Source organism: Zea mays, chromosome 7 (genome assembly GCF_902167145.1).
Source record: "Zea mays cultivar B73 chromosome 7, Zm-B73-REFERENCE-NAM-5.0, whole genome shotgun sequence".
NCBI lineage: Eukaryota > Viridiplantae > Streptophyta > Magnoliopsida > Poales > Poaceae > Zea > Zea mays.
Genome location: NC_050102.1, coordinates 29,900,386 through 29,912,746, shown reverse-complemented (window position 1 = coordinate 29,912,746; position 12,361 = coordinate 29,900,386).

Genomic DNA, 12,361 nt, shown 5'->3' with positions numbered 1-12,361 from the left:
ACCTAAAAAGAGTTTGAGGCTCTCTACGTATCTGCGGACTGTTCGGCCTCAGGGGCCGGACCGTCCCGGACAGTGGACTCTCTCTACAGCCCTCTCTTGTAGCCACCGGACCGTATGGCCTAAAGGGTCGGACCATCCGTGACAGGGCCTTCAATATGTGCACTCTTTGGTGTACCTTGGACCATCCAGACTCAAGGGTCGGACTGTCCGCGTCTTGACAATTATCACCTATGGGTGTGTTCACCATTTCAACCTTATTTACAATTTAGTTGATTCAACATCGGCTCTAGCATTACAGGGATGAGTCCCTTTCTGTCTATTATTATGAACTAGTAATCAGAAAAGTCAACTCTTGGGAGACATGTGACAATCTCATAGGTCCAAAGTACAGGGGCATTGGCTATGGCAATGCAAGCCGATGCATCAGCATGTACCTGCTCTACATCATCACCTACTGAAAGGGAATTAGGCTTACACCTTTTTCCTAATTGATTTTGGTGGTTGAATTGCCCAACACAAATAATTGGACTAACTAGTTTGCTCTAGTGTATAAGTTATACAGGTGCCAAAGGTTCACACTTAGCCAATAAAAAGACCAAGAAATGAGTTCAACAAAAAAAGCAAGGGACAACCGAAGGCAGCCTTGGTCTGGCGCACCGGACAGTGTCTGGTGCACCAGGGGACTCCAAGCCAAACTTCGCACCTTCGGGAATTTTCAGAGGCGCTTCGCTATAATTCACCGGACATGTCCGGTGCTCCAGAGGAGAGCGACTCTGAACTCGCCAGCTTCGGATTTCCGCTCCGCTATAATTCACCGGACATGTCCGGTGTACGCCGAACTGTCCGGTGAGCCAGCGGAGCAACGACTACTTCGCGCCAACAGTCGACTGCAACACATTAAATGCGCGCCAGCGCGCGCAGAGGAGCAGAGCACGCGCGGGTGGCACACCGGACAGTCTACAGGACTTGTCCGGTGCACCACCGGACAGCCAGGCGGGCCCACACGTCAGAGCTCCAACGGTCGGAACCCAACGGCCTGGTGACGTGGCTGGCGCACCGGGCAGTGTCCGGTGGCTGTTGGAGACTTGTTCTTAAATGCTATGAATCAAGAACAAGGCAACATAGAATGTTAAATATCAAAAGCCCTTCGTCCTCCTAATCATCATTTCCCTTCGGATATAATGAATTTAGGATGAAGGCCTTGAAAGACGTACCTTCATAATTATACTAAAGAATGAAGAATATTCAAACAAAATACAGAAGGTAGTATGATTTCTGTAAATATTATTATTAATATACTTCTTATTTATATTACTTATGTAGACAAAAATAAATTACAAGTGTACCTTCGGCTTGAAGGAAGGAAAGTACAAGTGTGGCGCAAAAGTGAATGCCAAGTCAGCGTGAACAGTACGGGGATACTGTTCACCTATTTATAGGCACGGGTCGCAGCCCATGCAAAATTACATTAATGCCCTTTACATTTATCAATAACTCTATGATAATTCTTCGAGGTCTAATCTGGTTTTTCATCTCTAAGTCGGTTTCTTTTCCGCCATTATCCCGAAGCTCTTCTACACACAGCTTCGGCTCTGTGCCAACCTTCGTGTTCTTTGTGATTCTTCATACTGTGGCTCTGATCCGAGTCCGAAGATACCTGTTAATGTACTTTACTCCAGAAACATTGTTAAATCATGTTTTTGAGGACCTTCGGAAGCCGAAGGCCCCCAACAGTACCCCTCGCAATATTAATTTGTTAGAATGATAAATTCAGATTGCGAAATGGACGAAGGCTATGAGCCGAAGGTCCGAAAAAACACCTTCCTTTTGCTAGAATAGCAACAGTCATTGGCAAATGGGACCCTCCAGTCTCCGACATAATGGGTTTATAAATAGGGGCTCGCCACAATTTATTTGGCACGCTCTCCTGCCATCTGTTTTGCCTGCTCAAATAGCTTTCTGCCCACAAATATTTGGTTTTCTCCTTAGTTTTAAGCTTCGGAAACGAGAGGCAAGAATTCCGAAGAGATGTCTGAGGAGAAGAAGGTTGCTGCCGAAATGAAGCTGAGCCTTTCTGAAGAGATGCATCTGGGTTTTCTTGAGTCAATAGCAAAGACGAATACGGAGAAGATTACAAGGGAAATTTTAGAAGGTTTATCCGAAGATACTGGTGATAGTGACAGTTATGACGCAGATAGTGGGGGTGAAGATTCCGAAGATCGGCCATGGCGACCAAGCCATTCAGTCTTCGGAAAATCAACTATTGGGCAAAGTCACCTTGAAAACATGAGGGGGAGATATTTTCGAGATATGTCTATTGTGAGAGCAGATGTCGGAGAAAAAACTGTGCCGACTCCCGGAGATGATGAAGTCGTTATCTTCCGAAGCTTTTTAAAAGCTGGGCTACGATTCCCTATAAGCAGATTTGTGGTGGAAGTTCTGAAAATATATCAGGTTTACCTTCATCAACTTACCCCTGAAGCAATAATAAGAATGGGAATCTTCGTCTGGGCTGTGAAGAGTCAGGGCCTAGAGCCAAGTGCGAAAAGTTTTTGCAATATTCATGAAATGTTATACGAAACGAAGCCCTGGGGTAAAGAGCAATATCATAACAACTTTGGTTGCTACAGCTTCGGCGCTCGCTCTGGATCAAGCTGTCCCGTGCCCACCTTTCGTAAGAGATGGCCCGGAAAATGGATGAAAGAATGGTTCTATGTAAAAAATGATTTGAAGGTTCGAGAGGATATTAAGGATGTCATCATGTGTCCCATCTGGCAGCGCTTCGGACTCCGGAAACCGAAGGTAGAAATGGATGAAGCAGCCGAAGAATGCCAACGGGCCTTCGGCGTAGTCTGCTCTTTTATTGGGACAAGGGATTTAATATAAGAACACATTGCCTTCAGAGTATGGCCTCTTGCAGATAATTGGGAAATGCCGAAAGAAACTGTTAAAGAAACTGACGAAGGTGGGCTAGTCAGGCTGAAGTATACATTCAAGTATGGAGACAAGTTCATTGAACCAGATGATGATTGGTTAAAGAGCATTGAGACTGTAAGTGATGAATTGCTTGGGGTATATTCGAAGGCCGAAGAAAGAAAAGACTGAACCGAGTTTTTGATGCAATTGGGTTCGTGTACCCCGACTACCATTATCCAGTGCGGGGGCAGAAAAGGAAAGGTACGGCTTCTGCGAAAGAAACTGCTTCAGCTGCTCCTAGCGAGACAGCGCCAAAGAGAAAAAGGGTGAAAGTTCTCACACACCGGCCACGTTACATTGAACTAGCCACAGTGCCTGAATTCGGCAGTGAAACGTCTTCGGCCCCCGAAGCTAAGGAATCAACTCCGCTGCCAGGAGCCAAAGAGCTGACTGAAGCGCCATCGACAGAAAAGATGGAAGAAGCAAAAGCATCAACAGAGGGAGCGAAAATATCAGAAATTTTAAGTCCCTCAGAAGAAATTGAAGCAGCAAAAATTAAAAAGGGGCCAACAGTGACCCCAAAAAGAAAAAGAATGGTTAATGTGTTAGATGTTTTGGAAACAATTAAACTTCCAAGCACAACCCCAAAGAAGACTGCTGAAACTTCTGAGGCGCTTGCTGAAGTATCCGTTGCTAAGGCTCCGAAGCAACAGACTGAAGTTGAAACCGGGCCTTCAGAACCAACCAAGGTAAAATCTTTGGAAGCAGAAGAAGCAAAAATTGCAAGGGCAACTGAAGAAATGAAAATGTCAGAGCCTACTTTGGTTGAAGAAATTGATACTGCTGTCCCCGAAGCATCTTCCAAAATATACGATTATATTGTGCGTCATGCTTCGGGGAAAAAGTTATCGGAAGAAGAAGTTTTTGAAGCTAATCACTATGCCAAAGAATTGAAATATCCGAAGGGGGCACTAGTGTTCAATGGGACGAACGAAGAAGATTTCCTATACTGCCTCCCAGACAATAAAGAATTATCCGTCTGTCGGGAGATGTCTAGAAGTATGGGGTTTCCGAAGCTCGAAGCTGGATTATGTGCTATGACGAAGGAGGATCTTGCGGATAGTCTTGCGTACAATAGCCTGAAGGTATGGGAATTGGATGTTTACAAATTTTATAATTCGTAATTCATTCTTTTATTCTTATACCAACCTTTTTTTACATATAGGGTTTAATTCTAAGCAACGCCTTGAGAGCACAAAAGAATGCCGAAGACAAGAGCTATGAAATTGCATTCAACAACCTACGATCAGAAGTTATTAAACTGAGAAACGAAGCTCTGGAGAAGGATAAAATTCTGCTTACATTGGTGGACAAGGTAAAAAAGGACGAAGCTGCCTCAAAGGCCCAGGCCGAAGCCCAAAGACGTGAAATTAAAGATCTTCAGAAACAGCTAGCTAGAGCTAAAGAAGAGCGTATACTTGAAGAAACAAAACGAGAGCTTAGTGATCAATTGGCCAATCATTTACAGATAAGTGTTAAAGAGCTTCGTGGATCCCAGAGAAAATGCTATGTTAAATCCATAGAGTGCGTCAAAAAGATAAAATCTAGCTTCGCCAGCGTTGGCGCATTCTCTAGTGAAGAGAATTTTTCAAGAGGCAATCCTGAAGGTCCAATGGAATGGATCAGTCACGAAGCAGAGGCCTTCGAGGAAATCCTGAATAGCCGTGGTGACATCTGCGCTTTTTCGGGTGCTAGAGGGATTGCTGCTGTTTTGGAGAGGAAAGGCTGCGAGCATGTAAAATCCTTAGCGCTGTCCGAAGCTACCTTGTCCTCTGAAGACATTAAAGACCCCTCTCCCGAAGCAAGCATGGTCGGTGGGAAATTCTTCACCGATATCTGGGATAACGGCGGCCGAGAATTGGCGCAAGAAATTATTCAAAGGAGTGAAAAAGGCATCCACGATGCTAGAAAAGTAGCGGAAGCTGCCGAGAAAAGTACAGAGCCCGAAGGGCAAATAGGTATTAATTAGTGGTTTTTATCATGCTGTAATTTTTAATTCCAGACTCTGCTCGCGGTTTGTAATAATAATATAGCCGTATCTTTTCTTCCCTCAGAACCTGCTGAGGCATCTCCGGGCCCCCACCCGAAGGGGGACGATGAAATTAGAAAAATGGCCGAAGCCATTATGGACAAGGTTGTCAACCAACTATTGAATGAAGCTGCAGAGATAGTGCTTAAAGAGGATTGAATGCTATTGTAGAAACATCTGAAACGTAAAATGTGTAATATATTGTAACTTTAAATGTAATATATAATCTATTTATAGTTTAATTCTTTACGATGCATGAAACTTTACATACATACCATTTTTTGAGCCTTCGGCGAAAAAAACACCTTCCCTTCTTTTCATGCTTCGTGAAGAAAATCTTTTCTATATCACAAGAATTTGTTTGCTTCTCTGATGAAGAACATCCAAACTTCGTGAAATATTCTCCGAAGGTATAAAAAAGTTTTGTGTTGCCTCTCCAATGAGGCTACTCTTCGTCTCGATTCGTCTTGTGCCTTAGCACGATTTTCTCTTTTCCAAAATATGCTCCGAAAATCAACACTGTATCCCTTTCTTGTTCCAGATGCACTATGTTGTATGATGCTTATGTTATGCAAAAATGATGTGATGATGTTATGTTATGCAAGATGATATTTGTGCCGCAGATACATATCCCTGTAATAAAGCACACACACTTTTTACATCAGCGCTGACTTTTCGCTGTAAGCCTCCCTTAGGAGCTTCTTCGCCTTTTACTTTCAGCGGAATCAACGTTTATTTTTCGCTGTAAGCCTCCCTTAGGAGCTTCTTCGCCTTTTACTTTCAGCGGAATCAGCGTTTATTTTTCGCTGTAAGCCTCCCTTAGGAGCTTCTTCGCCTTTTACTTTCAGCGGAATCAACGTTTATTTTTCGCTGTAGGTTTAGAAAACTTACACTGCGCTCCCTTAGGAACGACTTTTTACTGTTTCGAACAATTTGTACTGTGTCCGTTAGATCAAATTTTTGGTAATAGAAGGGTCCTTCAAATCAGCATAAATTCGTATGCTTCGGCAACTCAAGCCTTTGGAAAAAACATATTTCTATTATGGTAAAAGACGAAAGTATTACAAGAAATTTGAAATTCAATAAGAGACATTTAAATTTTCATAATTGTTCCTTATTAACAAAAAGGTAATACTTTATGTAAAAAATGCGAAAGAACTGCTGTTGAGGTAGGATATTTGTCAATAAATGTGCTTCGACTCTGGCACAGTGCTGTTGACTGTGCGAGCTTCAGACTCCTCTCTGAAATCCCGCTGAAGATGACTGTGCTGACTCCCTTCTGGCTGCTGCCCTCGCTGGATCGGCGGTGGCGGTGGAGGCTGCTGCCAAGATGCTTGGGGTTGGCTCGCCGAAGCAACAGAAGCTGCAGAGTTGTTGCCTACGTATTCTGGAATATAAGGCGAGTGATACGAAGCAGTGTGCATGACCTGCTTCGGCTGACTTTGTTGCGCTGCTGCTTCTGGTATCTCCTTCTGTTTCTGGATGGTAACATGGCACATCCTGGTGGTATGGCCCTTGTCTTCACCACAGAATAGGCAATAAATTTTTCTTGGCTGGTCTCCAAACCTTCCCCCGAAGCCCCTGGCGCCTCTGCCCCTTGGCGCTGGCGGCCGAAAAGAACTTTGCTGCTGGCCCGAAGCTTGTGAAGAGTATTGTGGCCTTTGCTGCTGACTCCCTCGATCATCAGTTTGAGCAGAGTTATGAATTGACCTAACGTGCCTCGGGTGAAATCTTCCTCCGAAGCCCCTGGTCATTTCAGAGAACCTGAATGCTTCCTCCCTTCTTTGGCGGAAGTCATTGTCAGCTCGAATGTATTCATCCATCTTCTGGAGCAGTTTCTCCAATGTTTGTGGTGGCTTCCTGGCAAAGTACTGCGCTGAAGGTCCCGGCCGAAGCCCTTTAATCATGGCCTCAATGACAATTTTATTGGGCACTATTGGCGCTTGTGCCCTCAGACGCAGAAACCTTCGGACGTACGCCTGGAGGTATTCTTCGTGGTCCTGGGTACACTGAAATAAAGCTTGAGCAGTGACTGGCTTTGTCTGAAATCCTTGGAAGCTAGTTATCAGCATATCCTTCAACTTCTGCCAAGAAGTGATTGTCCCTGGCCGAAGGGAAGAGTACCAGGTCTGAGCAACACTCTTGACGGCCATGACAAAAGATTTTGCCATGACTGCAGTATTGCCACCATACGAAGATATGGTTGCCTCGTAGCTCATCAAGATTTGCTTCGGGTCTGTATGACCGTCATACATGGGTAGCTGGGGTGGCTTGTAAGACTGGGGCCATGGTGTAGCCTGCAATTCTGTTGAGAGGGGAGAAGCATCATCGAAAGCAAAGTTTCCATGATGGAAATCTTCATACCAGTCGTCCTCATTGTGGAAGCCTTCCTGATGGAGCTCTCTGCGTGGAGGCCTTCGGCTCTGATCATCTTGAACAAGATGGCGAACCTCTTCAGAAGCTTCGTCTATCTGTCTCTGAAGATCGGCTAGACGAGCCATCTTCTCCTTCTTGCGCTGCACCTGTTGTTGAAGGATCTCCAGATTTTGGATTTCTTGATCCAAGTCATCCTCCGGGGGTGTTGGACTAACAGCTTTCCTCTTCTGGCTTCGGGCCTCTCTAAGAGAAAGGACGTCCTGATTGGGATCCAGCGGCTGTAAAGTACCAGCCCCTATCGCTGAAGCTTTTTTCGGCGGCATGACAAAGGTGATGCTTGCCGAAAGTGTTCAAGACTCAGAAAATGGAAGTGAGTTCACCGGAGGTGGGCGCCAATGTTGGAGACTTGTTCTTAAATGCTATGAATCAAGAACAAGGCAACATAGAATGTTAAATATCAAAAGCCCTTCGTCCTCCTAATCATCATTTCCCTTCGGATATAATGAATTTAGGACGAAGGCCTTGAAAGACGTACCTTCATAATTATAATAAAGAATGAAGAATATTCAAACAAAATACAGAAGGTAGTATGATTTCTGTAAATATTATTATTAATATACTTCTTATTTATATTACTTATGTAGACAAAACTAAATTACAAGTGTACCTTCGGCTTGAAGGAAGGAAAGTACAAGTGTGGCGCAAAAGTGAATGCCAAGTCAGCGTGAACAGTACGGGGATACTGTTCACCTATTTATAGGCACGGGTCGCAGCCCATGCAAAATTACATTAATGCCCTTTACATTTATCAATAACTCTATGATAATTCTTCGAGGTCTAATCTGGTTTTTCATCTCTAAGTCGGTTTCCTTTTCCGCCGTTATCCCGAAGCTCTTCTACACACAGCTTCGGCTCTGCGCCAACCTTCGTGTTCTTTGTGCTTCTTCATACTGTGGCTCTGATCCGAGTCCGAAGATACCTATTAATGTACTTTACTCCAGAAACATTGTTAACTCATGTTTTTGAGGACCTTCGGAAGCCGAAGGCCCCCAACAGTGGCGCACCGGACTGTCCGGTGCGCCATGCGACAGCAGCCTCCACCAAACGGCTAGTTTGGTGGTTGGGGTTATAAATACCCCCAACCACCCCACATTCAAGTCATCCAAGTTTTCCACCTTCCAACTACTTACAAGAGCTAGGCATTCAATACAAGACACACCCAAGTGATCAAATCCTCTCCCAATTCCACAAAAGCTTTAGTGTTAAGTGAGAGTGATTTGTTATGTTCTTTTGAGCTCTTGCGCTTGGATTTCTTTCTTCTTTCTCATTCTTTCTTGTGATCAAAACTCAATTGTAACCAAGGCAAGAGACACCAATTGTGTGGTGGTCCTTGCGGGGAAGTTTTGTTCCCGGTTGATTTGAGAAGAGAAAGCTCACTCGGTCCGAGGGACCGTTTGAGAGAGGGAAGGGGTTGAAAAAGACCAGGCCTTTGTGGCCTCCTCAACGGGGAGTAGGTTTGCGAAAACCGAACCTCGGTAAAATAAATCCTTGTGTCTCACTTCTTTTGCCTGCGATTTGTTTTGCACCCTCTCTCGCGGACTTGATTATATTTCTAACGCTAACCCGGCTTGTAGTTGTGATTAACTTTGTAAATTTCAGTTTCGCCCTATTCACCCCCCTCTAGGCAACTTTCAATTGGTATCAGAGCCTGGTGCTTCATTAGAGCTTAACCGCTCGAAGTGATGTTGGGAGAACACGCCAAGAAGGAGATGGAGACCGGCGACAAGCCCTCTACAAGCCATGGGAAGGCTTCATCGGGAGAGTCCCGCAACAAAGGGAAAGGGAAGGAGAAGAAGCCCTCTTCCCACAAGTCGCATCGGAGTGGGGACAAGAAAAAGAAGATGAGGAAGGTGGTCTACTACGAGACCGACACCTCATCGCCATCTACCTCCGGCTCCGACGCACCCTCCGTAACTTCTAAGCGCCATGAGCGCAAGAATTTTAGTAAGATCCCCTTACACTACCCTCGCATTTCTAGACATACTCCATTACTTTCCGTTCCATTAGGCAAACCGCCAACCTTTGACAGTGAAGATTATGCTAGGTGGAGTGATTTAATGAAATTTCATCTAACCTCACTCCACAAAAGTATATGGAATGTTGTTGAGTTTGGAGCACAGGTACCATCCGTAGGGGATGAGGATTATGATGAGGACGAAGTGGCCCAAATTGAGCACTTCAACTCCCAAGCCACAACAATACTCCTCGCCTCTTTAAGTAGAGAGGAGTACAACAAGTTGCAAGGATTAAAGAGCGCCAAGGAAGTTTGGGACGTGCTCAAAACCGCGCACGAGGGAGATGAGCTAACCAAGATCAGCAAGCAGGAGACGATCGAGGGGGAGCTCGGTCGCTTTCGGCTTCGCAAAGGGGAAGAGCCACAAGACATGTACAACCGGCTCAAAACCTTGGTGAACCAAGTGCGCAACCTCGGGAGCAAAAAGTGGGATGACCACGAGATGGTTAAGGTTATTCTTAGATCACTTATTTTCCTTAACCCTACTCAAGTTCAATTAATTCGTGGTAATCCTAGATACACACTAATGACTCCCGAGGAAGTAATCGGGAATTTTGTGAGCTTTGAGTATATGATCAAGGGCTCAAAGAAAATCAACGAGCTAGATGATCTCTCCACGTCCGAAGCACAACCGGTCGCATTCAAGGCGACGGAGGAGAAGAAGGAGGAGTCTACACCGAGTAGACAACCAATCGACGCCTCAATGCTCGACAACGAGGAAATGGCGCTCGTCATCAAGAGCTTCCGCCAAATCCTCAAGCAAAGGAGTGGGAAAGACTACAAGCCCCGCTCCAAGAAAGTTTGCTACAAATGTGGTAAGCCCGGTCATTTTATTGCAAAATGTCCACTATCTAGTGATAGTGACAGGGCGACGACAAAAAGGGGAGAAGAAAGGAGAAGAAGAGGTACTACAAGAAGAAGGGCGGCGATGCCCATGTTTGTCGCGAGTGGGACTCCGACGAAAGCTCTAGCGACTCCTCCGACGACGAGGACGCCCCCAACATCGCCGTCACCAAGGGACTTCTCTTCCCCAACGTCGGCCACAAGTGCCTCATGGAAAAGGATGGCAAAAAGAAGAAGGTTAAATCCAAATCCTCCACTAGATATGAGTCTTCTAGCGATGATAATGCTAGTGATGAGGAAGATAATTTGCGTACACTTTTTTGCCAACCTAAACATGCAACAAAAGGAAAAATTAAACGAATTGATTAGTGCTATACATGAGAAGGATGATCTCTTGGACTCCCAAGAGGACTTCCTTATTAAAGAAAACAAAAAGCATGTTAAGGTAAAAAATGCTTATGCTCTAGAAGTAGAAAAGTGCGAGAAATTATCTAGTGAGCTAAGCACTTGCCATAAGACTATTGACAACCTTAGAAATGAAAATGCTAATTTGTTAGCTAAGGTTGATTCAAATGTTTGTAATGTTTCAATTCCCAATTCTAGAAATGATAATGATGATTTGCTTGCTAAGATTGAAGAATTGAACATTTCTCTTGCTAGCCTTAGAGATGAAAATGAAAAATTGCTTGCTAAGGCTAAAGATTTTGATGTTTGCAATACTACCATTTCCGACCTTAGAAGTAAGAATGATATATTGCATGCTAAGGTTGTAGAATTAAAATCTTGCGAACCATCTACATCTACCGTTGAACATACTTCTATTTGCACTAGATGTAGAAATGTTGACATTGATGCTATTCATGATCACATGGCTTTAATTAAAAAACAAAATGATCATATAGCAAAATTAGATGCTAAAATTGCCGAGCATGAACTTGAAAATGAAAAATTTAAATTTGCTCGTAGTATGCTTTATAGTGGGAGACGCCCGGGCATTAAGGATGGCATTGGCTTCCAAAAGGGGGACAATGTCAAACTCAATGCCCCTCCTAAGAAATTGTCCAACTTTGTTAAGGGCAAGGCTCCCATGCCTCAAGATAACGAGGGTTACATTTTGTACCCTGCCGGTTATCCTGAGAGCAAAATTAGGAGAATTCATTCTAGGAAGTCTCACTCTGGCCCTAACCATGCATTTATGTATAAGGGTGAGACATCTAGTTCTAGGCAACCAACCCGTGCTAAGTTGCCTAAGAAGAAAACTCCTAGTGCATCAAGTGATCATGACATTTCATTTAAAACTTTTGATGCATCATATGTCTTAACTAACAAATCCGGCAAAATAGTTGCCAAATATGTTGGGGGCAAGCACAAGGGGTCAAAGACTTGTGTTTTAGTACCCAAAGTTCTTGTGTCTAATGCCAAAGGACCCAAAACCATTTGGGTACCTAAAGTCAAGAACTAAACTTGTTTTGTAGGTTTATGCATCCAGGAGGTCAAGTTGGATCATCGATAGCGGGTGCACAAACCACATGACCGGGGAGAAGAAGATGTTCTCCTCCTACGAGAAAAACCAAGATCCCCAAAGAGCGATCACATTCGGGGATGGAAATCAAGGTTTGGTCAAAGGATTGGGTAAAATTGCTATATCTCCTGACCATTCTATTTCTAATGTTTTTTTTGTAGATTCTTTATATTACAATTTGCTTTCTGTTTCTCAATTATGTCAAATGGGCTACAACTGTCTTTTTACTGATATAGGTGTCACTGTCTTTAGAAGAAGTGATGATTCAATAGCATTTAAGGGAGTGTTAGAGGGTCAGCTATACTTGGTAGATTTTGATAGAGCTGAACTCGACACTTGCTTAATTGCTAAGACTAACATGGGTTGGCTCTGGCATCGCCGACTAGCACATGTTGGGATGAAGAATCTTCATAAGCTTCTAAAGGGAGAGCACATTTTAGGATTAACAAATGTTCATTTTGAGAAAGACAGGATTTGTAGCGCATGCCAAGCAGGGAAGCAAGTTGGTGCTCATCATCCACATAAGAACATCATGACGACT